General features: G+C 40.9%; 1 pseudogene; it reads right to left on the bottom strand.

Moving 5' to 3' along the window:
• Positions 1-3,117: 3,117 nt before the first annotated feature.
• Positions 3,118-26,952, bottom strand: part of LOC138432421 (tissue alpha-L-fucosidase pseudogene) — a 140,695-nt pseudogene continuing 116,860 nt past the window's right edge.

The following is a 26,952-nucleotide window of genomic DNA, read 5'->3' as shown; positions in this document are numbered from 1 at the left end:
CTGTCACTTACTAACTGCAAACTTTGCCAAGATATTAATTTCTCTGAGTCTCAGATTTCTCATCTATAAAATGGGCCTGATGTAACTCCTGTGGATTAGATGTAAAGCACCTGTTTTCATGTAATTGCACGTGTCAAATTTTGTACTTATTACTTTTCAACTTTCAGTTGTAATAGTTATTCCTATGCCAGATTTTAGAGAAATTCACCCAGTTTTTTTTTTACATATTATTTTTTACCTGTAAATTTCCCAGTCATTCAAAAGTTGTCCTGGTATACACAAAAATATCTCTTTGCATATGACTATCCAGTTATCCTAATACCACTTATTAAAAAGTATATCCTGTCCTTACTAATTAGGGATGCCCTTTTACTTTACACTAAATTTTTATATGCAGGTAGGTCTATTTCTGAATGTTATGCTCATCTGTCTATTTATCCATGCATTAATACCAAACTGATTTAATTATATAAGTTTATGATACATTTTAATTATGCATTTTTAAAAATTTTTGAGGAGTTTCCTGGCTATTCTTGCATGTCTATTCTTCCAAACATACTATAAAATCAACATATTTGGCTCTAGGAAAAAACTTAATAGCATTTTTATTGGAATTTTATGAAATTGTTTAAATAAATATAAGAAAAACTAAGATCCTATTACAATGTTGAATTTTTCTATGAACACACAGTTCATCTTTCCAACTAAGTTTAATTTTATGGCTTCATGACTGCTTATAACTTTCTTAATATAAGTTCTGAATACTTCTTGTTAAACAGTATTTTATTTTGTTTATAACTACCAGACATTTAGTCTTTTCTTCCATTATGTCTAACTGGTTTTTGTTTGTGTCTCTGATTCAGTAATCATACTGTAGTAGTATTAATATTGTTGTTCTGAAACTTTTGTGTATGTATTAGTAACAAAAATGTGTGTATGTGTGTCACTGAGAACTGGGATTTGTAGCTTTGGTGAGAGCAGGCACAAATGTTAGATCAATGAGAGCAAGTAAAAATCCTGTAGTTCTGAAAATGAATGAGGTAGCAATACTAACTTATTATATGTTTTGTGTTTTAAAAGTACTCATTTTCTAGTTCTGTCCACTAGAAAAGCCTGTAAACAAGGACTAGCTCAACAGCAATGAGCACTTCCAGAACCCTGATTGTGTCTGTAAATTCTGTTTCCCACCAAGAAAAACAAACAAACAAACCTCTTGGAAAGAGAACTGATTCTGGGTGTGAGGCAGGAAGCTTATTAAATGAGTTGGGAATATCTTGTCATATCAGTAGCAAGGAAATGATGGAAAACTACTAGGATTCTGTCCAAAGAATTTGGGTACCAGCTTAAAAAAGATTCATCTGACTAGAGATGGAATCATCTGAGCATGAGTAGGATGATAAATGCAATGAATTGAAACATATCAAGTATATTTAAATCAGTAGGATACAAAAAAAAACTAAACCCATTAATCACTTTTAGAGGATGCTAAGGGAAACAATCCAATGTGTTAAAAAAAAAAAAAAAAAAAGATCTCCAAGTAATGGAAGAATCAAGGGGAACTTTCTCTTTGCACAATTTTTTTCAACTAATAAACAAATAAGGAGTGACAGAATTAGGATATTACCATTTGCAGCCTCCTAATGAATTAATGGATCTGGGCAATGACCACCACTGGCTGTTCACATCACCAAAAAGAGACAATCAGGCATTCAGTTCAGTTCAGTTCAGTCGCTCAGTCGTGTCTGACTCTTTGCCACCCCATGAATCGTAGCACGCCAGGCCTCCCTGTCCATCACCAACTCCTGGAGTTCACTCAGACTCACGTCCATCGAGTCTGTGATGCCATCCAGCCATCTCATCCTCTGTTGTCCCCTTCTCCTCCTGCCCACAATCCCTCCCAGCATCAGAGTCTTTTCCAATGAGTCAACTCTTCGCATGAGGTGGCCAAAGTACTGGAGTTTCAGCTTTAGCATCATTCCTTCCAAAGAGCCCCCAGAGCTGATCTCCTTTAGTCCCTTGCAGTCCAAGGGACTCTCACGAGTCTTCCAACACCACAGTTCAAAAGCATTATATACCTCCTAAGAGAAGTGAAAAACACTATGTGTAAAATATTCTTGACAAAATAATTGAACCTGAATCTTATCAAGCCTCTAGATCTAACTACCAATTTACAGCTTACAATGGCAAAGGAACATATTAAACAACATCACAGGGACATGATCAACAAAATTCAAATTGTTGGAAACCCCAGGACAAACAGCCAGTCTCTTCAACAATAACAAACAGCCAAATGAACAAAATTGCAAGGAACAAAAACAAAGAAATGGTGGGGAGACCTATAACCTGTTGTTAACTTGCAAATGTATTTATTTGACCATTTCTGAAAAGGCAGGGTAGAATAAATCCATTTTCTTATAGTACCACTGCAAACAGACTGAATTTCAGAGCTCTTAGTTTGCTTTACAAACTTCTGAAGAGTGAACATAAGCAACTTAGCAAGCTTTTTCCTTCCTCTCCAGGTTCTCCTGAACTTGGAGGTGGGGATGTGCTGAGGAGGTGTGCTGCTTGGGGAGGAACTGGTGATAATTGATGCTAAATAAATAACATATGGTTGAACTTGCCAAACTCTTTCCGCCTCCGCCCATAGGCAACAGGAGGACTTGGCTTACTCTTTAACTAAAGTCATTTAGTAAGCAAGTTAAGTTTATCAAACACAGAGAATGGAGGGAGGCTTCCATTATAGATAATTTCCAAAGGTAGGAATGAATGAAACCCCGAGCTTAATTATTCAGCCCTTTCTTTTGCTGTCCAGACTGAAGTGTTCTTGCAATGGAGCTCAGATCCTTGGCCCACTGAGTCATTGATATAATGCATTCAGTACCTTTGACTAAAATGTCTTGGAAAAGTCATCTTGGGATGGAGTAGTTAGTTTATTATAATGATGATACTATACAAGGAAAATCAAAGCAGTAAGCAGCAGACAGTGACCCTTTCCTCTTGAACCCCAATGATCACTCCAACTCATGTCAGCTTTATAGTCCAAGTCAACTCAACTGGGAGAGCAGAGGGTGAGCTCAGAGAAAGAGGGGACCTTTTCCCAGATTTGTGGACCACACTTCAGAGCTTCCTGAATCCCAGTATTCTTACCTTTGTAGTTGGAGAGTTATGGGGGAGTGAAGGTTTAAGACCCTCTTCTTTCACCAGTGCAGTAAAATGTTGTAAGTAGCTGATCTTTTTCAGGTATACTATACAATTACCTTGTTCTTTTCCCATTGCACCCTCCATGATTTAGACACATAGATAGCCTCCCCATTATGTTCAGCCACTTTCCAGCAGCAAGATGCCTGCCTTGGAAGAGATAACTATTAGTACATCTTTAGCTGGTCCAATGTTGAAAAGATAGTTACTTCCCAAACTCATGTCTGAACCAGTTCGGAAATGATTTTGGATTCACTTGTGATGTCCCATGTCCCAGTGACAGTCCTGGGTGCCTTGTCCATGGCGGTGCACATCTCCTACTTGTGACCTAGCAACCCCCCTGGTCTGAATCGACCTTGATCCTTGCAGTATCCTCCATGATATTTCTGACCCCATCGTCTGTTACCACTTCACCTTTGACAGGGCTATCACTAGACCCAAGAAAGAAAATCTGTAGAATTCCTGTAAGTATCAGGACATTCTTACTCTCCAACAGACTGAATCAGGTCAGGTTTCTCCCTGTTAACCAGGTCATACAGCTCTGGCATTGTTCTCACACTGAAAAATGCTGTCATTTTGAAGCCATTTTTCTTAAAAGTAGGTAGAGGAGATGGAACCATTCTAAGAATGTGATGCAGTCGATAGCTGCATGCTCCTCTTCAGGACAGCTGCTCCCACCTCCTCAACGCACAAAACACAACGGAGGCTCAGGTTCTCCAAGTTCCAGCTCCAAGACAAAGGACTCGGCCAGTTTTTGAAGCCTTGGTGATGTTTTGTGGTCAGAACTGTAGATGGGGCTTCCCTGGTGGCTCAGAGGTAAAGAACCCACCAGCTAGTGCAGGAGACATGGGTTTGATCCCTGATCCAGGATGCTCACACATGCCACAGAACAGCCAAACCCATGTGCTGCAACTGTTGAGCCTGAGCTTTACAGCCTGGGAGCCACAACTACTGAGACCACGTGCTGCAGCCTGCGTGCCCTAGAGCCTGGGCTCCGAAACAAGAGAAGCCGCTGCATGAGAAGCCCCTGTACCACAGCTAGACAGTAGCCCCCTCTCGCCCCAACTATAGAAAGCCATTGCAGCAACAAGATCTAGAGAGCCAAAAATAAATAAATGAAAACTATTAAAAAAAAAAAAGACTATATGGAGCCTGGAAGAGGCGAGCCCACTTCTGGTGGAAGAAGGCGTGGTGACCCGTCACCCTGAACCCACATAGCTGAAGCCAGGGGGTGGTTATTGCGCATGAAGCACTGGTACTAGGGCAGCTGCTTACCCTTCCGGTGTCTCCAGAAGCACGCAATGCCCCAGGCCACTCACCCCAAATGTTGCCTGTCTAACCAGCCTGGAGCTGAAACTCAATTCACCAGAGGTGCAGCTGCAAGCAGCCTGCAGTGAGCCCTGAGCACCCACCTGGCCCTCCCAGCAGCAGCCACTCTCCCGCCACCCCATCTTGAGAGTGGGGACACCTGTCTATTAAAATTGACTTTTACTTCATCGATCCTAATGAATGGAGCTTATTTGGAACCTGTCTCAAGCAAAGGAAACGTTGTTACGTTCTGTTTTAAGGAAAACAGGACCAGTATAGTGTTCATGGAAAGTAGATGAGGTGGGCTGCAGAAATCAGGAAGTATTGAGAGCCCCTGGGCCCAGAAGTCAGGGAGGGTGAAAGTACAGGCCAAGCGAGGCGGTCGTGACATCTTCCCCACTAACTGATACCTGTCAGAACGTCATTAGCTAGGGTCTCCAGTTTGGCCGTCTGGGAAATATTGGGGTTTGAAAGAATGCTAGCATAGGGACCTGGGAAAAGCTTAGCTGTATTAAACTGCCCTCCAATTCAACTAGAGATAAAACAAGAGAGGAAGGAGACATATCTCCAAATTCAATTCTCCTATCTTTGCTTATGTTTTATGGAGAACTTATGTCATTCACAAAAGAGATGTAGTTTCCCCAGGGGAGACAGCAGGTGTACATTTCCTCTCAAGGTTATTTAATTGCTGTCAAGAAGACATACGATTAACAAAACCAAATGCTGGAAATATGAAGTAAAGACAATTTTAAAGTTGTTTATATAGTTGATTACAGTATATCATACACTGTGTTTATTTGCCATAAAGCTGTCTATCACAGACTGTTTCCACACCTGTGCCTTCACACTAAACAGCCCACTGCTTAGCTGTGTGGAAATTCCCAACTGAGACAATGGCCCGTGCCCGGCAGAAGTGGCTTTTTCTCCTGGTGTCTTAGTTACCCACTGGACACCAGCTTCACGACAATAAAGGTGGGGCCTGAAGCCTGCCGACCCGGCCTAAAGTCTGTTTTGATGAGCGCCCTTTGAGCATTATGGAAGCAAAGCAGGAGGGAAATGACAGACTTGGGGCTCCTCATTGTTCTTTGTGAGGTTGCTGCTCAAAGTGAGGCCTACTGTCAGGGATTTGTTAATTACTGTTCGGAGATGAGACGAGAACAGAATTGAGAGGAAGCATTTAGAACTGCTGGGCTTCCTTGGTAGCTCACAGTAAAGAATTCGCCTGCAGTGCAGGAGATGCAGGAGACGTGGGTTCGATCCTGGGTTGGGAAGATCTCCTGGAGGAGGGTATAGCAACCCACTCCAGTATTTTTTCCTGGAGAATCCCATGGACAGAGGAGGCTGGAAGGCTACAGCCCATGTGTCACAAAGAGTCAGACATGGCCGAAGCGACTGAGCGCAGCACAGCATTTAGAACTGTTGGCAACCACGTGGCAGCTTAAGTTTATTTCTGTTGAATCTAATTTTAAAAAAAGGAACTTGAATTTTGTGTACATTGATTTTTATTCCATTTTAAGTTATTTTTACTGCATTTTATAAAATATTAGGCTGTAACAGACTGGAAATTAAAAAAGAAATAGATTCTTCACCACACATAGTTTGAGAAGCATTGCTTCAGGGTAAAAACCCACATGCATGCTACATCCCAGGATTTCACTTTGACACTCTGACACTCTGTCCCCAAGGGGCAGCCAATGGCAAAAAAAAAAAAAGTGGATTTAAAAAGATGGTCTCCCAAAGGATCAAATGGTCCCTCATAAGTGAGAAGCAAGTATCTAATCTACTACACATGTGTTAGGTCCATGCCAAAGGTTGGTATTCCTAATGAAACCAGCCCAACTGATCCCCTGTCACGACATAATCCTTAGGTTTTTCAATAATACTAGTAGAGGTAGAAAGAGTAGCAGCAGCTAAGATTTGCAAAGGACTTACCATGATGCAGATACTGTCCTAAATACTTTATACATACAAAATATCAAATAGCTTCTCTCTCTTTGGAGTAATATACAGTCTCACCTATACATGTACCAAAAGAAGTATAGCATCAAGTCTGTTTACAATGATTCCTTGTACAGCTATGAAAATTTACGTCTTTTTCAGGTATTTCAAGACATGATGCCATGTATACTAGAGACAATTATTAAGACTAGAAACATAATACCCAGGAAGTAAGAGTTTTGTGTTCAGATATTGCGCATAGTGCATAGCTGGAAAAAAATTTAATACTGAAACAGCATTCAGTTTTAGAAAATACAAGGATATTTTGAACCACATTTTCCTTTTTTGTTGTTCCATTTGGAAGTTCTCAGGCATGAAATGGAGATAAAAATACAAGTGGAAGAAGCAAAGACAATGTAAGCCAGCTCGCATCAGAGCATAGAGACATTATCCAAGATGAAGTCTTCCACCTACAACTTTTCTCCCCACAACCTGGCCGATTTCTTGAAAAGATAAATAAAAATTTTAAAAACCTTTAGATAAACTAAATAGAAAAGACTCAAATAAATAAGACCAGAAATGAAAGAGGAGACATTACAACTCTTCCTATGCAAACACGAAGGATCACAAGAGACAATCACTGTTTTATGCCAACAAATTGGATAACTTAGAAGAAAAAGATATATTCCTAGAAATAGATGACCTACCAAGACTGAATCATGAGGAAACAGAAAATCTGTACTGACCAGTAACAAGTGAGGAGATTGAAAAACCTCCGCACAAAGAAAAGTCTAATGGGTGAATTACACCTAACATTTGAAGAAGAATTGATGTCAGTTCTTCTCCAACTTCCCAGACCCTGATGCTAGGAAAGATCGAAGGCAGCAGGAGAAGGGGCAACAGAGAATAAGATGGTTGGATGGCATCACTGACTCAGTGGACGTGAATTTGAACAAGCTCTGAGAGATAGTGAAGGACAGAGAAGCCTGGTGCACTGAAGTCCATGGGGTCGCAGAGAGTCAGACACAACTGAGTGACTGAACAACAGCTTCTCAAACTCTTGCAGAAAATTAAGAGGAAGGAGCACTCTCAAAAACTTGTTTCATGAGGTTAGTATTATCTGGATAACCAAGCCAGATAAGGATACTACAAGAAAACTACAGACCAATGTCCTTGACAAATCAGTTCAGTTCAGTTCAGTCACTCAGTTGAATATTGGTACATAAATTCTCAACAAAACACTAGCAAACCAAATTCAATAGCAGGTTAAAGGGATCAGACACCACGATCAACCTGGATGTATCCCTGGGAGTAGTTCAGCACACACACATCAATAAATGTGATACACAACATTAAAAGAACGGAAGAGAAAGATCAGATGATCATCTCAATGGAAACTGGATATAGAAAGAACATATTCCAACATAATAAAGGCTGTATATGACACACTCACAGCTAACACATCTCTTTTCTCTAAGATCAGGAAAAAGAGAACAATGCCTCTCACCACTCCTATTCAACATAGTACTAAAAATCCTAGCCAGAGCAATCAGGTAAGAAAATGATATAAAAACCATCCAAACTGGAAGATTAGAACTAAAACTGTCTTTTCTTCAGATGATATGATCTTCTATATAGATAATCCTAAAAACTCCATCAAAAAATTGTTAAAATGAATCAGTGAATTCAGTAAAGTTGCAAGGCATAAAATTAACTTACAGAAATCAGTTGTGTTTCTATACATTAACAATGAAAATTTTCAAAAATAGATTAAGAAAACAATTCTATTCACAATAGCATCATAACAATAAAATACTTAGAAATAAATTTAACCAAGGAGGTAAAAGATCTGTGCACTGAAAACTATAAGACTTTGATGAGAGAAATTGAAGACACAAATAAATGGAAAGATATTCTTTGTTGATATTGTTTAAATGTCCATACCACTCAACTCATCTATAGATTCGATGCGATTTCCGTTAAACTGCAACTTTTCACAGAAATAGAAAAAAAAATCCTAAAATTTGTATGGAATCACAAAAGATCTAAAAACAATCTAAGAAAACAAAGCAGAAGCCATCATTTCCTGATTTCAAACTATAGCACAAATCTGTAGTAATCAGAACAGTATTATAGTGGCATAAAAAAATAGACACAGACACCAATGGAGCAGAATAAAGACCTGAGAAATAAACCCTTGCATGTACAGTCAACAAGTATTTGATAAGTGAGCCAAGAATACTCAATGAAGAAAGGATAGACTCTTCAATAAATGATGTTGAGAAACTGGGTTGACACATAGAGAAGAAAATTAGACCCTTATCTTAACCACTCACAAAAATGAACTCAAAATGGATTAAAGACTTAAACATGAGACATAAAGCCTTATAATTCTTAGAAGACACCATAGGTGGACAAAACTTTGAAATTGGTCTTGAAAATATTTCTTTGGATTTGACATCAGAAGCACAAACAACAAGAGCAAAAATTAATAAGTGGGACTATATTAAATTAAAAAACTTCTGAGCAGCAAAAGAAACAATCAACAAAATTAAAAGCCAACCTGTGACAGGTGGCAGAAAATATTGGCCAATCATGCTACGAAGTTAATACCCAAAATATACAAAGAACTCATACAACTCAGTAGCAAATAAACCAAACAATTCAATTAAAAAATAAGCAAAGGACCTTCTGAATAGACAAATCCTTTTCACAGAAGACTTGGTACATGAAAAGATGCTCAACATAACTAATCATTCTATTCAGTTCAGTTCAGTCGCTCAGTCGTGTCCGACTCTTTGCGACCCCATGAACCGCAGCACACCAGGCCTCCCTGTCCATCACCAACTCCCGGAGTTCACTCAGACTCACGTCCATCGAGTTGGTGATGCCATCCAGCCATCTCATCCTCTGTCGTCCCCTTCTCCTCCTGCCCCCAATCCCTCCCAGCATCAGAGTCTTTTCCAACGAGTCAACTCTTCACAGGACGTGGCCAAAGTATTGGAGTTTCAGCTTTAGCATCAGTCCTTCCAAAGAACATCCAGGGCTGATCTCCTTTAGAATGGACTGGTTGGATCTCCTTGCAGTCCAAGGGACTCTCAAGAGTCTTCTCCAACACCACAGTTCAAAAGCATCAATTCTTCGGCACTCAGCTTTCTTCACAGTCCAACTCTCACATCCATACATGACCACTGGAAAAACCATAGCCTTGACTAGACGGACCTTTGTTGACAAAGTAATATCTCTGCTTTTTAATGTGCAATCTAGGTTGGTCATAACTTTCCTTCCAAGGAGTAAGCGTCTTTTAATTTCATGGCTGCAGTCACCATCTGCAGTGATTTGGGAACCCCAAAAAATAAAGTCTGACACTGTTTTCACTGTTTCCCCATCTACTTCCCATGAAGTGATGGGACCAGATGCCATGATCTTCATTTTCTGAATGTTGAGCTTTAAGCCAACTTTTTCACTCTCCTCTTTCACTTTCATCAAGAGGCTTTTTAGTTCCTCTTCACTTTCTGCCATAAGGGTGGTGTCATCTGCATATCTGAGGTTATTGATATTTCTCCTGGCAATCTTGATGCCAGCTTGTGCTTCTATCAGCCCAGTGTTTCTCATGATGTACTCTGCATATAAGTTAAATAAGCAGGGTGACAATATACAGCCTTGACACACTCCTTTTCCTATTTGGAACCAGTCTGTTGTTCCATGTCCAGTTCTAACTGTTGCTTCCTGACCTGCATACAGATTTCTCAAGAGGCAGGTCAGGTGGTCTGGTATTCCCATCTCTCTCAGAATTTTCCACAGTTTATTGTGATCCACACAGTCAAAGGCTTTGGCCTAGTCAATAAGGCAGAAATAGATGTTTTTCTGGAACTCTCTTGCTTTTTCGATGATCCAGTGGATATTAGCAATTTGATCTCTGGTTCTTCTGTCTTTTCTGAAACCAGCTTGAACATCTGGAAGTTCACAGTTCATGTATTACTGAAGCCTGGCTTGGAGAATTTTGAGCATTACTTTACTAGTGGGATATGCAAATCAAAACCACCATGAGGTATCACTTCACACATATTAGGATAGCTATTATCAAAAAGATAAGAGGTAAGCTTTGGCAAGGATGTGGATAAAACAGAATCCTTGCACAGTGTTGGTAGGAATGTAAATTGGGGCAGAGCCTATGGAAAATAGTGATAGAGGTTCCTCAAAAAATTAAAACTACCGTATGATCTAAAAACCCTGCTTCTGGGTATATACCCAGTGGAAATAAAATCAGAATCTTGAAGTAATGCCTGTTCTCCCATGTTCACTGTAGCATCATTCACAAGAGCCAGGATACAGAGACAACCTAAGTGCCCAACAACAGATGAGTGGAAAAGGAAAATGTGATATGCAAGGAATTATAGCCATTATGTTGGCTATAATCTGTATTCTAGTATAATCAGTAAAAATACTGAACGATTAGGCTGTACACCTGAAACTAATATAATATTGTAAATCAACTATTGTTGTCGTTCAGTTGCTAAGTCATATCTGACTCTTCACGACCCCATAGACTGCAGCACTTCAGGCTTCTCTGTCCTGTCTCCCAGAGTTTGCTCAAACTCATGTCCATTGTTTCGGTGATGCCATCCAACCATCTCATTCACTGGTGCCCCCTTCTCCTGGCCTCAGTCTTTCCCAGCATCAGGGTCTTTGCAGTGAGTTGGCTCTTCATATCAGGTGGCCAAAGTATTGGAACTTTGGCTTCAGCATCAGTCCTTCCAATGAATATTCAGGGTCAATTTCCTTTAGGATTGACTGGTTTGATCTCCTTGCTGTTCAAGCATCTCTTAAGAGTCTTCTCCAGTACCACAGTTCAAAAACATCAATCCTTCAGCACTCAGGTTTCTTTATGGTCCAATTCTCAGCTATACTGAGAGTATATCAGCTATACTTCAATAAAAGAAGAAGATAGAGTACATATATACAATTGAATATTATTCAGTTATGAGGAAAAAGTAAAGTCTGCTGTTTGTGACAAGATGGATGCAACTTGGGGGCATGCTAAGTGAAGTTAACAGAGAAACATAGATACCGTCTGGTATCACTTACACTCGAAATCTGAAAAAGCCAAACTCATAGAAACAAAGAGTAGAAAGGTGGTTACCAGGGGCTGGGGGGTGGTGAGGTAAATGGGAAGGTGTTGATCAAACTTTTAGTTATAAAATGAAAAAGTTTGGAGGATCTAATGTGCAGCATGGTAACTATAGTTAACAATATACTTGAAAGTTGCTGAGAGTAGATCTTAAATGTTCTCACCACAAAAAATGAAATGATAATTGTGTAAGGTGATGGAGGTGTTGGCTCACACTGTAGTGGTGACTATTTCACAATATATGTGTATCAAGTCAACACACCGTACATCTAAAATTGCACAGTATTTTATATCAATTACGTTTCAATAAAAATGAAAAAAAGATTCTTTATTGGTAAAATGACAACCTGTGGGGAAAAAACCCACAAAAATGTATTTCTGTGATCGTATGCTGTACACTGGTTCTTGCCGCCCTGAATCAAATGCTTCATTTAAGTGACTGTCATAATATTATTGCTGATCTCCTCTCTTCAAAATATATACCCAACTATCACTTTATCTTACGGTCCTTCTTGGAAACTGAAATCATGTATTCTAAGGACATTCATGAAAAGGCGTTTTTAAATTTACTGCTTTACGTAGACTGGGTTGCATGCTCAGTCGCTTCAGTCATGTCTGGCTCTTTGAGACCCCATGGACTGTAGCCTGCCAGGCTCCTCTGTCCATGGGATTCTCCAGGCAAGAATACTGGAGTAGGTTGCCATTTCCTCCTCCAGGGGATCTTCCTGACCCAGGGATCAAACACACATCCACACATCGCCCAAGTCTCCTGCACTGCAGGAGGAGTCTTTACCCACTGAGCCACCTGGGATTGGGCCACTACAAAATATCTTTTTCGTCAGCTCCCTGTAGCCTAGACAAAGTATTTCTTTTCTCTCCAAGTCCATATTGTTGAAAATTTTACCTGGAGCTGCCCCAAAACTGGGTCTTGATGCTAAAGTGCACTCCTAGAAATGCAAAGATAATGTGTAAAAGGAAAAAAAATCTGTCAGTGATGTAGATGAAAATGAACGTTAGAGCAATTCCCAGGCAGCAGAGAAAGAACTCAGTGTTTACATAATCCTAATGTGCATACATGGCTTCTTCATATTTTCCTGCTAAAGCTCATCTGGCTTTGCTCAAGACTTCAAATGCAGTGAATTCTAGGCAGCACCTAATATTTATTCATGCCATTGTAAGAGCATCTTTGCAGTTCTTGCCAAGGTCTGTCATAGAATGTTTATCCAGCTGCATGGCAAAAACATCATACACAGTCATCATTTTACTCAGTCGCCTTCTCAATATTTTCTTCTATGATTAAATTAACTCATAAATATTACACCTTTAATGCCAGAAAGCTATGGTTCATCCAGCCAGTTGAATACTTGTTTGTCCATTTTCTAATGGCACTCAGTCATTTCATTATAGAGTCTGAAATAATGAAAATCATTGCATTTACTTAACATGCACAATAAACAGAGCAGGACCCATCTATGAGCTCCTTTATTATGCAGTGCAAGCCTGCAGAAGAAATTTTGTAGGAAGAACTATAAGGATTGTGTTGAAAATGGTTTTGGTAAATACAAGCAAACAAGCTCTGACTGCTTAATGCATAAGATAGAAATGCTGACTCTATTTGCAACTGGCACAATTTTTTGCTCAACCCTGGAGGGTTTCAAATAAACACACACATCTTGGTCTTACTTGTACTTAATTCATTACCAGACTATGCTCATGAACCTGGTAAGCTGTTACCAGGTACTGTGGCATTTTTGAGACTCTTTCCTTTAAACATACATACCCAGTCTTTTTTTTTTTTTTTTTAAGTATTCATCTCCATAGTAAAGGATGGGAGCGTTGGTCAAGAATCTGCTGTGCCCTCCAAGGCAGACCTTGGTGACAGAAGCACAATATGCTTCTCCATTGATATCTGGCCCTGGAGGCAAGAGCCACCTACCGCAGGAGCCTTATCAAATCACCTTCTGAATGACATATTTATAGTTGGCACTGCAGGGCAGTCAGCTTTTGTAGAATTATATCCAAATATTCTCCATCATTCTGGGAATAGCCTTGGTTAGCAATTGCTCATAATGTCAATGCTTTTGGAAACTTTTTACAGTTATTTTATTGTTTTTATTTCAAAAGTAAAACTTAAAGGAGCTTGGAAAGTAGGTTTTTAGATGATCACACAATGGCCTGATTTCAGTGGTTTCAGTTCTGTGCATTTTACTTTATGTGCACCCACTGAAATTAACCAAAATTAATCCATATTTGAACAAAGACTGTGGATACAAATGAGCCCTAACTTCCTAGCTCCTCGGTGTACTGCGCTAGCTGAAATGTTTGGAACGCATTGGCCCTGGGAGGCGAAGAAGTTATGGCAAACAACATATGGGCTTTAAAATCTGGAACTATCCAAGACAGAGCAAGAAAACTATTTTCACTTTCCTTGTCCCCCCCTTTCTTTCCCTCCAGAAGATGAGTAATTACTAATCACATTTTATTTTCATCTTTAGAGCTGCATCCCCAAAAAGCCAGGTCAGTTTAAAACTGCTGGCGAATTTGCAGCCCCGTCCAATGATTATCTAATGCATTTGTGTCCTCTGCTTTCCCTGTCGTGTCAAAACGCACGAAGGAAATGTGTTAAGCCCACTGAGCTGTTCCCAGCTCTTTTATTCACCTTGCAGCATGCTAGTTCCTTCCCTTGGCATTGATATCATTATGCATTTGTCAAAGGCAGACTCTCACTTCAGGGGCCTTTATTATGTGTGACATTTGGCAGCAAATTTTGCCACTGGGGTTTGCTTATATCCTCTGTATGTTATTGTACTTCTTTGGCATTCAGTAAATTCCGTACACCCACTTCTTTGATGTTCATTCCAGCCCCTAAATGTGGAAACAATGACTGAAATTTTGGATCAAAGCATCTCATAGATGACAGGCAACACAACTCTCTGATTATTCACTAGAACAGAGGGGATCTCCCCTCCCCACCTCCCCCAGCTAAGATCTAGGCCAGTAGTCCCTCCAGGAACAGCTCTGACTTCCCTAGTGCAAAGGCACGAGAGGAAACTAAAGAAAACAAGTCCAAAGTTTTAGGAAAAAAGAGACTCAACCAAACAGCTGAAGTGAAGCTCATGGTCATTTCTAACTGTAGGGAAAGCTAACGACGGTTCCAGTTGGTCCTCTCATTTCTTTCCATGGGTCATATTCTAGTCTAGCACTTCTACGGGGCCAGGATTTTTTCAGGTTTTGGAAAAGTCTCCAGATCTAATTTCTGTATAACGTCAGCTATACAAGATGGCCTAGATTTTTTTTTAATGCATATTTAAAAGAAGAGGTAAAGGGGTCCAGGGATTAAGAAATTTTTAAAGTAATTGAAAAAACCCAAAACTACCCAAATTTCAACGAGTTACTTTTGCAAACTATAATTAGCTGTCTGGAACAGTTTTCAGTGTTTGCTTTTGCTTTACTCCTGGGATCCCAGTGCAAATAATTACTTCATTCAATTTACTTCACAGGTCAACTTTGACTCATAAAAGCATTAAAGCAGGTAACCCCCTAGGGGTGTTGGGAAGACAGATGAGCAAATAGATATGAAACTGTCGTAAGCACTTTGGGGGCGGTGGTGGTGAAGGCACTTTATAAATCCAGGATATTTTATGGTTATGTGTTCACTTCACTCCACTTGGTATCCAGAATGTGCTAGTTATAATTAATACACAATGTTGGGAACTATTATAAATGTACCAGACTCTTTATAAATAGTGAGGAAGATAATTGTGTTTGAGAAATTTCATCCTGTATAAATTAGAATTCCCAGTAGAGTGCCATAATTGAGAATAGGGCTGAGTGCACTGAAGGGAGAAGACAGTCGTCTTAGCATGATAGCATGTGTTCAACCAAAAGGTAGAGTGCCAAGAAGGAAGCATGAAAGCCCTTAAAATACCAGTTTCAGCTTGCCCAAGCGGGAAGCTTTTACTGCCCAGGCATATGCAACAGTGACATCCAGCGGTTGTGGAGATAATTACAAGTGAATCTCATTTTAAAATATAAAATGTTTTAAATTATAATAAAATATTCTGTATGGTCAAATGTTGTCTAGATTCTTTATCTGGCCACAGTGTAAGTCAATAATTCAGACTGGATGCCAACTGAAACAAAATTCACTCTACTTCCTAAGTAGTTTCCAAAATCTGTTTTGTTAAGTGTTATTTTGATGTTTTTTAAAATTTACTAAAATTATAGTGCTCCAAGGGTCTCCCTGACCCTCCTAAGCACACTTAGACATTTTTACAAAGACAAATGAGACTGTGTATATGCTGCAGACACAGCAGAAATGAAAGCTATACTTGACTCCTCTGTTAAATACTCCATGGAAAACATCCATGACCCTGAACATATTCATGGTTGTGGAATTGCTCTGAGAAGTTCATTATGATTTTTTCCAAGTCACTGAAGAGGAAGAGAAAGAAGAAGGGAAAGGGAAGAAAAGGAAAATAAAGGAGAGAAGGAAGGAAGGAAAAAAGGAAGGAAGATTAGGAGGGAAGGAGGGATAAGTGGGAGACGAGAGGGAGGGAGAGGGAAGGGAGGCGAGAGGGAGGGAGAGGGAAGGGAGGCGAGAGAAGAACAGTACTCATTAATCTCCAACAAGTTTTGGTAATAAGTCCATGTAGGATAATATATCTGAAGAGGGAATTCAATGGGATAATTAGCTCCCCCCTCAACTTCTTGTTTTAAATTGCATTCCTTCAACAACCAACCAATTAACTAAGTTAAAAAATAATAATTTTCATTAAAAAATAAAATCTGAAAACAGCTGCTGTTGCTGCACCTAGACCACTGTCAGTTGTAGGAGGATGCTGGCAAGGGGGCCCTCTCAGTGACCCTGGGAAAGAACTCTCCACAGAAGCCTGTTAAGTCACCTCAACCTGTAAATTATGTATGTTCACGTCAATGCTGAGTAAGTCAGGTGACAGCTTACCAACTTCCCAGGCGGCATCCCGGAAAAATCATCATCTTGTGCCAAGCTTTTCTCAATTTTAGATTTACCCCTCCTATTGGGGTTCTTTCCCTTCATGTGTCTGCATCTTTAAAGTTCTCAAGTTGGGAAGAATTTACAGGCACCCTCTCAAATCCTGCTTGTTAGAGGAGGGAAATAAACACGTTTCACATCTATCCAACTCCAACAAGATAATCAAGACATAATTCCATAAAAAACTCCAAATACCGTTCAGCTCATATACCTCTCTGTTGTGCCCTAATGGAGGAGAAAGCACTGCTCAGAAGCAGTTGGATTGAAGGTGCGCGTGCACAGGAGACCTGCAGTGAGCACTCTGCAGAGACTGCCAGTCCAGAGACATGGGGAGGGTCCCGGAAGGAGTGCCTGCAACACGACCTGTGTCAGTGAGAGTTCTGGGAGACGTGTGTTGACACAGAGCAGGTGAATCTGCAGGCTTTAGCCAGGTTTGTTTGCTTTTACAAGGCCTTTGAACTGCAGGAGGGATTATCCAGATTTTAAAGCAAAACAATGCGTTCCTATCACTGCTCTCTCAGTATCTTCACTCAGAGATCCCTCTGGCTTATTGCTTCTTTGTGGGAATATATGGAGAATTGGCACACCCAGGTCTCACCTCTCCTTTTAGTTCCGCAGGAGTCTGGCCGGGTGGTTCTTATCCAGAACACCCTGTAACTCTTATTTGATAATTTATTTCTAGAATCAAACCCCGGGGTCCCTCGAGAGCAGGGTAGAACCTTCCCTTGACAGGCTGGAACCTCCTACATCAAGGTGGCCATAGCCACCACATTACCAGCTCCTGCCAGCCTGAAGAGCAAGAGGCTGGCATGAGGGATCAGTTCCTTCTTTTCTCCCTAAGGAAAAATCCTGTCTTGCAAAGCTTCCTTTGATGTTTCAAGATTCCCTAAAAAAGGCAGTTGCCAACATGCATATCCTCTCCTGGCTTATAGCTTCCGGTATAGTTTTACTGCAGTATATAATGTAATAATCTGTTTAATTTCTTTAGAGAGATGTTATATATATATACAGGTGGCATTTGGGTGGAATCACATGCCATAAACCTGTCTGCTCCTATCCAGGTTCAGAATACAGAAGAATCTGTTTTACAGACATTCTAGAATTTTTACATGGTCAATTGGCTGGTTTTGTATTCTGGAACGTATCAGAGCATCTACAGGAAAATATATACATAAATTCTATAAAATGGTGGCAAGATTTCTGATTTACTGATACAACTGGTTTGAATTTTCACAAAAAATATTTAGCTATAGGACAATGTATTAGGCGTGTTCTTAAAGGTAAATAACTGCAGCCAATAAAAGTTGGGCCTATAAAGGGTCCCATCTTCTACTAGTTTTCTGCACCGAGAATTACTACCAGTATAATCATGGCTCCCTGCACGCTAATATTTCCTCTGATACAGTATGATCAATGTTGTGGAAAAACATTTATTATATTTCTTCTAGCTACTTAAAGGCATTACTGAATTATGGGCATCGCAAAACGAATCCACTGTGCATTTTTTCTTTATGTGACGTTTTTACAATCTTCATTTTCTGCTTTGCAGCCACTGAGCTATAGAGATCCACACTCTGTCCCTCTTACAACTGCCACTGGGGCCACCCTCTCCTTTCTGCTTTACTACGTCTGAAATGCACTTCCTATGATAACATTCCTTTTCATTCTGTGCCGGACTCTTCTCTGAAAGGAGGAAGTGAAGAAAGAAATTATACAATGTGTTGTTAATAACAGTTCTTAATCTTCTTCCTTAATGAAGGTGATGAAGTTTAGACTGAGAAAAGGACAAGGGGAGGAGATGGTATTTTACGGAATCATTCCAGGAGAGCTGATGGACTCTGAATGGGTGTGGGTTTTGCAGTTTTGACATTTAACAATTTTATTAACATCTTCGCTTGTTGTGCACCTTAGTCCACAGGATCTGCAGTGGGGAGAGAGTGTCCAGCTAACAGCCCGTGACTCAGGCCCTGCCAGGGGATGAATCAATTAGCAAGAGAAGCAATGATGCAAACACTTCAGGGTCACTCAGGATGCTGTTTGCCTTTTTGATAGAGAAAGCCCGCCATAAATAACATCACACCTCAGGAAATCATTCCGGGAGGCCCACATGCCGGCGGGGCTGCAGCCTGGGACGGAAGGAATCGTTTGCTCATTGTGTGTATTTCCCCCAGCTCAGTCAATGGAGGATTTGTAGTAAAACCAAAGTATTTCAAAGGAGGACAGTATGTGGTAACAGAGGCATGTTTAGTGATTTCTTTTAGTACCAGAACCCATGATTTATGACCCAGAGTTAGAGCCAACTTTATTACAAAAATGACTTCACCCAGAATAACCTTATTCAGGGCTCTCAGGAGAATGATGTAGCACCCAACAGCATTATAATCTAGCAGATATTCACAAACAATTCCTTCCTCAGACTCATTTCCTTCCCCTTGCAAGAGGCACCCTTCCCCCTTTACCTGCTGGCAGAAGCGGGGTCCCAGGCAGTGCTCTTTCTGCGGTGATCTGCCCGGGTCAGGCATTGACAATAAGCCACGGCAGAAGCCACCTCCTGGGTCTCAGTGGCATCTTCCCCAAGCCTGTGCCCTGAGGAATAATGCGCAGAAGACACCCACTCACCCTTCTTTCCCTCCCTGCACAGAGCTTGCCTGCTCCCTGCACTCTCACCCACTCTTCCAGAACTCAGATCCCCATCACCTCAGAGAGGCTTGCCGAAGCTCCCCGCTCTTCTGATTGCCATGGAAACCGCCAGCTGCACTAAAACTGCCAAGGCTGGGTGTCCAGGCAGGGTCCCCAGGGCGTACCAGGATCTGGGAACTAGTCCTCCATCCTATTAAACTCCGGTGTCAGCTCCTAGCAATTGTTTTAAATTTACACCCTCAGAGTGCCTTAGTGGGATTACATGTCCATTTGCATTAAAACAGGTTTCTGTCATTAAACTGCCATACAGTAAGCTTCCTTGGGACAAGTTAATGAGCTCTAAATATCATCAAGTAGAAGTTCACTTCACCAAGATGGCCAACAAGGGGGGCAAGAGGAAGTGACTGCTCAGAAATCCTAGCCCGGGAGAAATATAAGTGCCAACTACAGAAGGAGGTCTTGTCCAGGTCCTTCTTCACTGTGAGATAAGTGGCTCTGATTTAGAGCTCATCTGGGAGAGTTGGCAACATTATCTCTATTCACCAAGAGCCTGCAGTTCACTTCCTAGTCCCGATTCTGAATATGCGTTCCCCTGTGTCTGCTGAAATTCACCAAGGGATCGCTGGCCCCTCTACTCTGTGACGGTGCCTCAGGCTACTGTGTTTTACCCTGTTGTCTGTCTATCCTTGAGGAGCTTGTGTGCATCCAGGTTGTCTGAGGACAAATGCACGCAGCAGAGCATCAAGCAGCTGGAGTGAATGCTCCCAACTCTAAAATGCCCAGCTGGCTATAATGGGACTGTCTGGACCATCAGCTGGGGGCCTGGACCCTGGATCGCTGGTCCTGATAAGGAACACACCACATTGGTTATCTAGAAGCAGAATGAAAACATTGAGTTATTGAGGCTGGATTGTCTCTGTTCACAGAATTGCCTTGCCCTTACAAATATTTATATATGTGTGTCTAAGTAGAAAGATTTTATTTAAAAAAAAAAAAAACAAGTAAATCAACCTCCAAACTTTCTTGTATGTAAAGGAGGAAAGACTGGCTGCAAGACAGACTTCCTGACCTGCAGAAGCTGTGATCTCATTTCTGTGTAGACAGACATTACAGGGGACAGTAATGTATGATTGAGACACTGCTATATTTAGAAATGACAGGATGGGCATTATTAATAGCTTAATTGACATTAAGGCAATTACCCCTACCCTTATTACAGTTTGTAGAATTACACAGAAAATATTGGCTGAGGCCTTTTTTTCCCTAGAGCTACCCAAGGATACAGCATTTTATTTCATGCCAGATCCCGGTTTTGACATTAGATACTTAGCTATAGAATGATTTCAGTAAATCATTATAAATGCATTATAATAAAGATGTTATGAGCTATCAGATATTAACCCCCAACCCCTAAAGAGAGATAAATAGCCCAGTTGCATGATTCCCACTTTTGTTTCATAAGAAATAAGCTTTTGCAAAGAGCAACTGACTAATGAATTATAAAATGGTGTGTTGAGCTCAGATAATTAAACAATGCATTTTAGTGTCTAGTGTAGGATGAACACTAAATCATATACAAATAAAAAGGGAAAAGCCTAAACCCCCAAGCCCAGCTCCTATTTTCAAATAACATTACGGTTGGTCTACAGTCCAGAAATGCTCAACTGTTTTCTCATCTGATTAGAGAAAGTTATCAAGTATAAGATCAGGACACAAGTAAGTCGACTAAACCAAGAGTCAGAGCAAGATTCTGGAGGTGTTGATTTCAGAGAAGCCCACAAAGTTATTTTAATGGAGGTTTTACATGGAGATTACCTTTCTTTCCAAAGTGTTTAATGGGGCAGAAGTCTAGAAGAATCCGGAAGTTCCCAAGTTTCTTTATACCTTTATATTTTATCTCTTAATTCATAATAAAACATACTAGTGGGGGTGGGTGGGTGGAGTAAAAGTCTGATACTGATAACAGTAAAAGTCTGATACTGATACTGTTTGGAAAGACAAACAGGAGGAGGTGGAGAAACACAGAGATGGGTTTGGGTTCTAACCATCTTCAGGTATACCACCAGCCCAGCCAGGCGACATCTAGTGGTCAGCCTTGGATCACCATGAAGGTTTTGCCTGAATGTCTCCCACATGGGGCTATCTTGCCATTGGCGGCCCTTTTGGCGTGTCCTGGGTTTGTCACGGGGTTTGAAGTTGAGTATAAGCATGGCCTGAATACATGTTTTAGTTTTCCAGTCTCTCAGAGATGTGGTGACTGCTCCAAGGCACTCCTCTCTTTCTTCGTCGAACAGCAAGACACTAATGATTGTTTGGACAAAATCAGAGATGGCCTTGGACTCCGTGTGAGCAATGACCGCCGGTGCTTGTGAGCAGGACTTCCCTGGGACGCCGGGTACTTCACGTTCCACTCGACCAGCTCTCTCCTGTGTTCCAGTCAAGCCAACCACACAGCCCTGTGCCCCTCTGCTTCCCCAACCCCATGTGTCACCTGATGCTATGGACCTCCTTCTAAGGCTTCTTTATTTCAAAATAAGATAAGGATATTAATATGTCTACCCAGGCAGTTGTGTGAGCATTACATGAAATTAGTTATTTAAAAGTACAGAGTAAGCCCACAACTAAAAGTTTTTTATTTTTAGTTTATTTATCTTGTAATTTTCCTTGCCTGGTTCTTCTATCTTCATTCTACCTTTATATCTTACAATTATCTCTCCCCCTCTCTCTCACACACAAACACATACACATACACATGTTTGCAAATCCCTGAAAGGCAGAGGCTCTGACTTGCTCATTCAAGCATACCTTTCAGTGTCTAGCATGTGTTTTGCTTAAGGTCACACTCCATACATGCTTGCAACACTGAACAATATTAATAATGTAATAGCTACTAGTAACATTTTCTGAGCTCTTGGTATGAGCCAGGCACTCTGCTAAGTATCATCACCTCATTTAATTCTTACAACAAGTCTCTTAGACAAGTACTATTTTCATCTTCATTTTATGGGAAACTAAAGTTTAAAGACATTCTATAACTTGATCAAGGTCACACAAGCTCATAATTGGGCACCCGGGATGCAAAGAATCAGCCCAGTTTGAAGTTTCAGCTCTTATTTGCCACGTGTTGAGTTGATTTTCTCAGCTTTTGTCTCTTTTAGGCTGAGCTCTGTTAAGGGATCAAGATGTACCCACTCTTACATGGATGATTTTAAGGACCTCGATCTTCGAGGTTCCAGGAAGTTCAAAAGTATATGCAAACTCTAGTTTATAGCTACTCAATAGTCACTTATCTGCAAACTCCTGGATCATTACATAAAACCATCCAAAAAGATTTTACAATTGCATATACCGTAAAGTTAATTTCACTTTGAGAGACTGTATCTGAGGGAAGTGATACACTCAGTTACGTACTCAGGTTGGTGGCCACAATAGACAGCCTGGCTCCCTGGCAGCCTCACTCCATCACATGGTCACAGGCAAGGGACATCCTCCCAGTCTTAGAATGCTTACGCTTCTTAGCGGTTCAAGTCTCACAAACCCCACACCTCAATTAAAGAGGTAAATTAAAAGGAATATTCAACCTCAAGGATGAATTCTTTTAGTAATTTGAGGTGGATGCTTTATTGGATAAAAAGACACACATGGGTTTATTAAAAATTCTGCCTTCATGTACAAGGATCTGTGGAGGAGGTTACCTAAGGTGGTGAGGAGTTTGTGTAGCCTGAGATACGTGCTTGTAAAACAGCAACCAGAGGGAACAGGCCTAAGGTCTGTTGCTGAAGGACACAGCTTGGCTCTTTGTTCTCTACTTGCCTTTCAGGCACAGCAGCCAGACATTTGGGATCACCTCTGGTCTTTATTTCAAACTTGCTGACCGAGTGCTGTGCTGGATACCACTAGGGTCAGAAAGAGTCAGGCCTCCTCTGCTCTCAGGCATATGGAGACTGCCACAGCTCGGCTCCTTAGCAGTGTGTGCCTGCTAAGATACTGCTGTGTGCCTGCTCTCTTGTTGTGAGCAGAGGTACTATGTGTCACTTCTGGGCCAAAGCATTTTATTTTCAGAAGACTCCCCAGCTCTCTCCTCCTGGGCAGAAGTGAGCTTGGAAGCCTGTGTTGAGATGATAGAAGGCCTAGTATCCTGGATTCCTAAATGACTTGGTGGAGATGAGTCCTCCACAGGCCCATGGTGGACATCAGCAAGAAGCAAACTCTTTTTAGATTAAGTCACTGACATTTGGAAGCTGTTTATTACCACAATAAAACCAAGGCAATCCTGAAAAATCCAGGAGCTGACTTTTTGTTCAGAAAATGTGGCCTTTCTTTCCAAGTCTTAAGATCTTTAATTTTTTTCCAATAGCTTTATCCACTGATTCAGTGGTTTACACATTTTTTTCCCCCATCCTTTTGGTAAAATCTCAGATGACAAAGATTGCCAAATGACCTTATTTGGAAAGAATGGTGGTTTGTCTTTCATCCATTGATAAATATTGGTACTGTGAAACAAGTGGGGGAGACGGAACACAAGATCACCTTCTGAAAAGAACACGGCAGAATGAGATGGGGAAAAAGAAAGGGGAAATAGAGAGAAAAAAGAGAACTAGAGAGACAAAGAAGGAAAAGTAAAGAAATATGGAAAAGACAGAAAAGTAGAGAAGACAGCAACACAAAAGATGGGCCACTTATTTCACTTTAGCTATGGTAGTTGCTGTAGTTGTGTTCCAGTCCAGAATGTATCTCGCAGGGTATCTTTGATGTTTGGTACCTCATGTATGCGCCTAGCATGTCAGGGTCCTTTGGTTGAAATCATAAATAAAGGAGTGAATGAATTTTCATTTTATAATCTTGGGAGCATGTTTTACTTGAACTGGTCTATGACTATGAATGAGCCTCCCATCATATAGTGAAAGGCAGTGGAAAATGTGAGAGAGGAACTAGAAATAATTGAGTTTGAATAGCTCTTTATAACCTTTAAACCTGAGTCCTTGAAAAGAGCAGCTATGAGGTCAGAGCAATTATTCTTTGTCCTAGAAACAGGACATCACTGATGACTCAGAACAATCTGTTTCACAAAGTGTTTCAAATAAACTGGGTAGAAATGTCCTTGTTTTGCTTGCCTCTGGCTTAGCTGAACTGAGGGTACAGTCAGCACTGAGGTATCTATGGCCTTGATGTTGTGGAAAGAAGGTGACAGGAGGGAAATGGAATAAAATTTGCTGAATATTTTTGAGAAAACGTCAAAGGGGACAAGGAATAGCAATATTACCAGAGGATTAATAAGAAGGTGGATCTGGGAGGCATTTGACTGCCAAGTGGGGACCTCCAGTAGAATATTCACCTAATTGGGAGTAATTCACTTTCCAGACATGTGCGGAAGGACTGTGGTAGGGCCGCCCCCATTCAAGGATGTTCTCTGGTAAATTCAAGGAAGCCCATTCTGAGGACATGATAGGAAGTTAGTCCTTCCTTGGGGGGAGTATGAATCCAGTGTCTCCAGTCTGTGGGCTCATCTGTGTGCATGTTGTATGTGCTGTGTGTGCACACAGGCTCACACACTCATGCACAGTTCAGAGGTCTAGGAATTGTGATAGGAATGGAAAGCGCCGAATAAGCAGGAAGCTGCTAGACGGCAGGCTCCAGGAGGATGACTGGCGTGGGCAAGAGAACATTCTGCACAGTAAAAGGGTATCCCTGTGAATTACATGGAAAATGCCGCAAAAGGGCTGTTAGCATGTTGGCTGCAGCTTTAAAGAAAAGGAATTCTGTTGGGATGAAATTTCTCTTGGAGATGAACACATTCTGTATACCCAAATTCTAACTCATCAACTTCTACCTGCCATCTCGAGCTACACTTGTCTCTCATTTCTTATCAAAGGGACAAGCATTTTTCTTTCCTTGGCTCAAAATCATGAGCTTCTTCTCCTCGCTCTTCCCTTCATTCAATCTCTTCCCCTTTAAAATGTTTCTTGGAGTCCCTCTTTTCCTCTCCCTGCCTGGGCACATACCTAGCTGGTCTACCTAATTCTGGATCATCTCTCTTCCTATTCTAAATATAAGACCCACATGCAAATAATGAAATACTATCTCATAATCCAAAACAGAAATGGTGAGTGTTATAGTAACAGTGGCCCTCTGTACTAGATTTCCCAGATAATTCAGCTTTCATGTAGTTTTATTCTTTTCAATAAAGGCAATTTGTTAAAGGCACATACGTGATGAAATAAAAGAAAATTTAAATATTATGTGATTATTTTTGCACTTCTTTTTCTCCCCTTTGACCTTCCTCCTATTCAAGCAGTTGGCCATGTCTCTTGCTCTTTAGCTCAAGGAAGGGCTGAAACAGCATTAAAGAGAAGAAGCATTTTCTTCCTAACTTGCATATTTCAAAATTCACTCTCTTGGGTGAATAATAAAGACATTATTATTAGGGCAGAGGCCAAAGAGTAGGGCTCAAACATGAGTATAAACTAGGCTCTTCCTCTTCACCTCTTACCAAAGAAGAGACCACCACAATTGATGGAGGAGGGAGACTTGGAGGAAAGCAAAGGGAAGCAAAGATTTTGAGGGAACAGAGATGAGGGGACCTACATCCCTTAGAATAAGAACTTGGATCCTGTCAGCTGACTGCAGATGGTAAAATGGTAAAAACCCATGGTAAAAACCCATGTAATTGCTTTTGGGAATAGAGGTAGGAGGAGTGAAACTGGAAAATTATAATAGTTAACCTTTGGAGGTTAATTTGGAAGTATTTGAAACAAAATTGAAACTGTGGATAAATTTTTATATTTATCTGTAAAGATATCTGTACAAAAATATTTATTGCAGCATGACTTCTTAAGAGAAAAAAAAAATTTCCAACAACTTACATGACCATTTACAGAAGGGATAAATTAAATGTGGGATTTTGTGGCATCCATAGACTACTGTAGAGCAATTAAAAGATACTGTCTCTTGAGAGTCCCTTGGACTGCAAGGAGATCCAACCAGTCCATTCTGAAGATCAGCCCTGGGATTTCATTGGAGGGAATGATACTGAAGCTGAAACTCCAGTACTCTGGCCACCTCATGCAAAGAGCTGACTCATTGGAAAAGACCCTGATGCTGGGAGGGATTGGGGGCAGGAGGAGAAGGGGATGACAGAGGATGAGATGGCTGGATGGCATCACTGATGCAATGGACATGAACTTGGGCAAACTCCGGGAGATGGTAAGGGACAGGGAGGTCTGGCATCCTACAGTTCAAGGAGTTGCAAAGAGTCAGACATGACTGGGCAATTGAACAGCAACAGCCCTTAGAATCCAGTTGCCTAATAAACCTTAAGACTTGAAACATAAGTGCCTCATTTTACAGATGAGAAGGAAGAGGGGCCTGAAGTTAAATGGTTTCTCCTTTAGACAACAGCCTGTTGTTTAGACTTCCAACCTCACCTTTTGTCCATGATGTCATCTGACACCCTAAGTTGTCTGGTATAGTTTTCAGTCTACTCCAGGAAGCAGAAAGTTGTTCCCTCCCCTCTCCCCAGTATGCTAGCACAGAAGAAGAAGAGAGAGGGAGAGGGAAGGAAAAAGAGGAGAAAGCTGTCTCCCCTTGCTCTTGAGGTCACAGTCCAGAAGAAAAGCAGAATCAAAATTGGAAGCCATAAAAACCCCTAAGTAACCTGTTCTCACATTTCCCTCATTCACAGTAAGGGGTTTCCAGGGTTTTCCTCTCGCATCTCCATTGTCCT

This window comes from Ovis canadensis, chromosome 2, assembly GCF_042477335.2.
Source record: "Ovis canadensis isolate MfBH-ARS-UI-01 breed Bighorn chromosome 2, ARS-UI_OviCan_v2, whole genome shotgun sequence".
Lineage (NCBI taxonomy): Eukaryota > Metazoa > Chordata > Mammalia > Artiodactyla > Bovidae > Ovis > Ovis canadensis.
The sequence above is the reverse complement of the archived record's forward strand: the minus strand, read 5'-3'. Positions and strand labels throughout refer to the sequence as shown.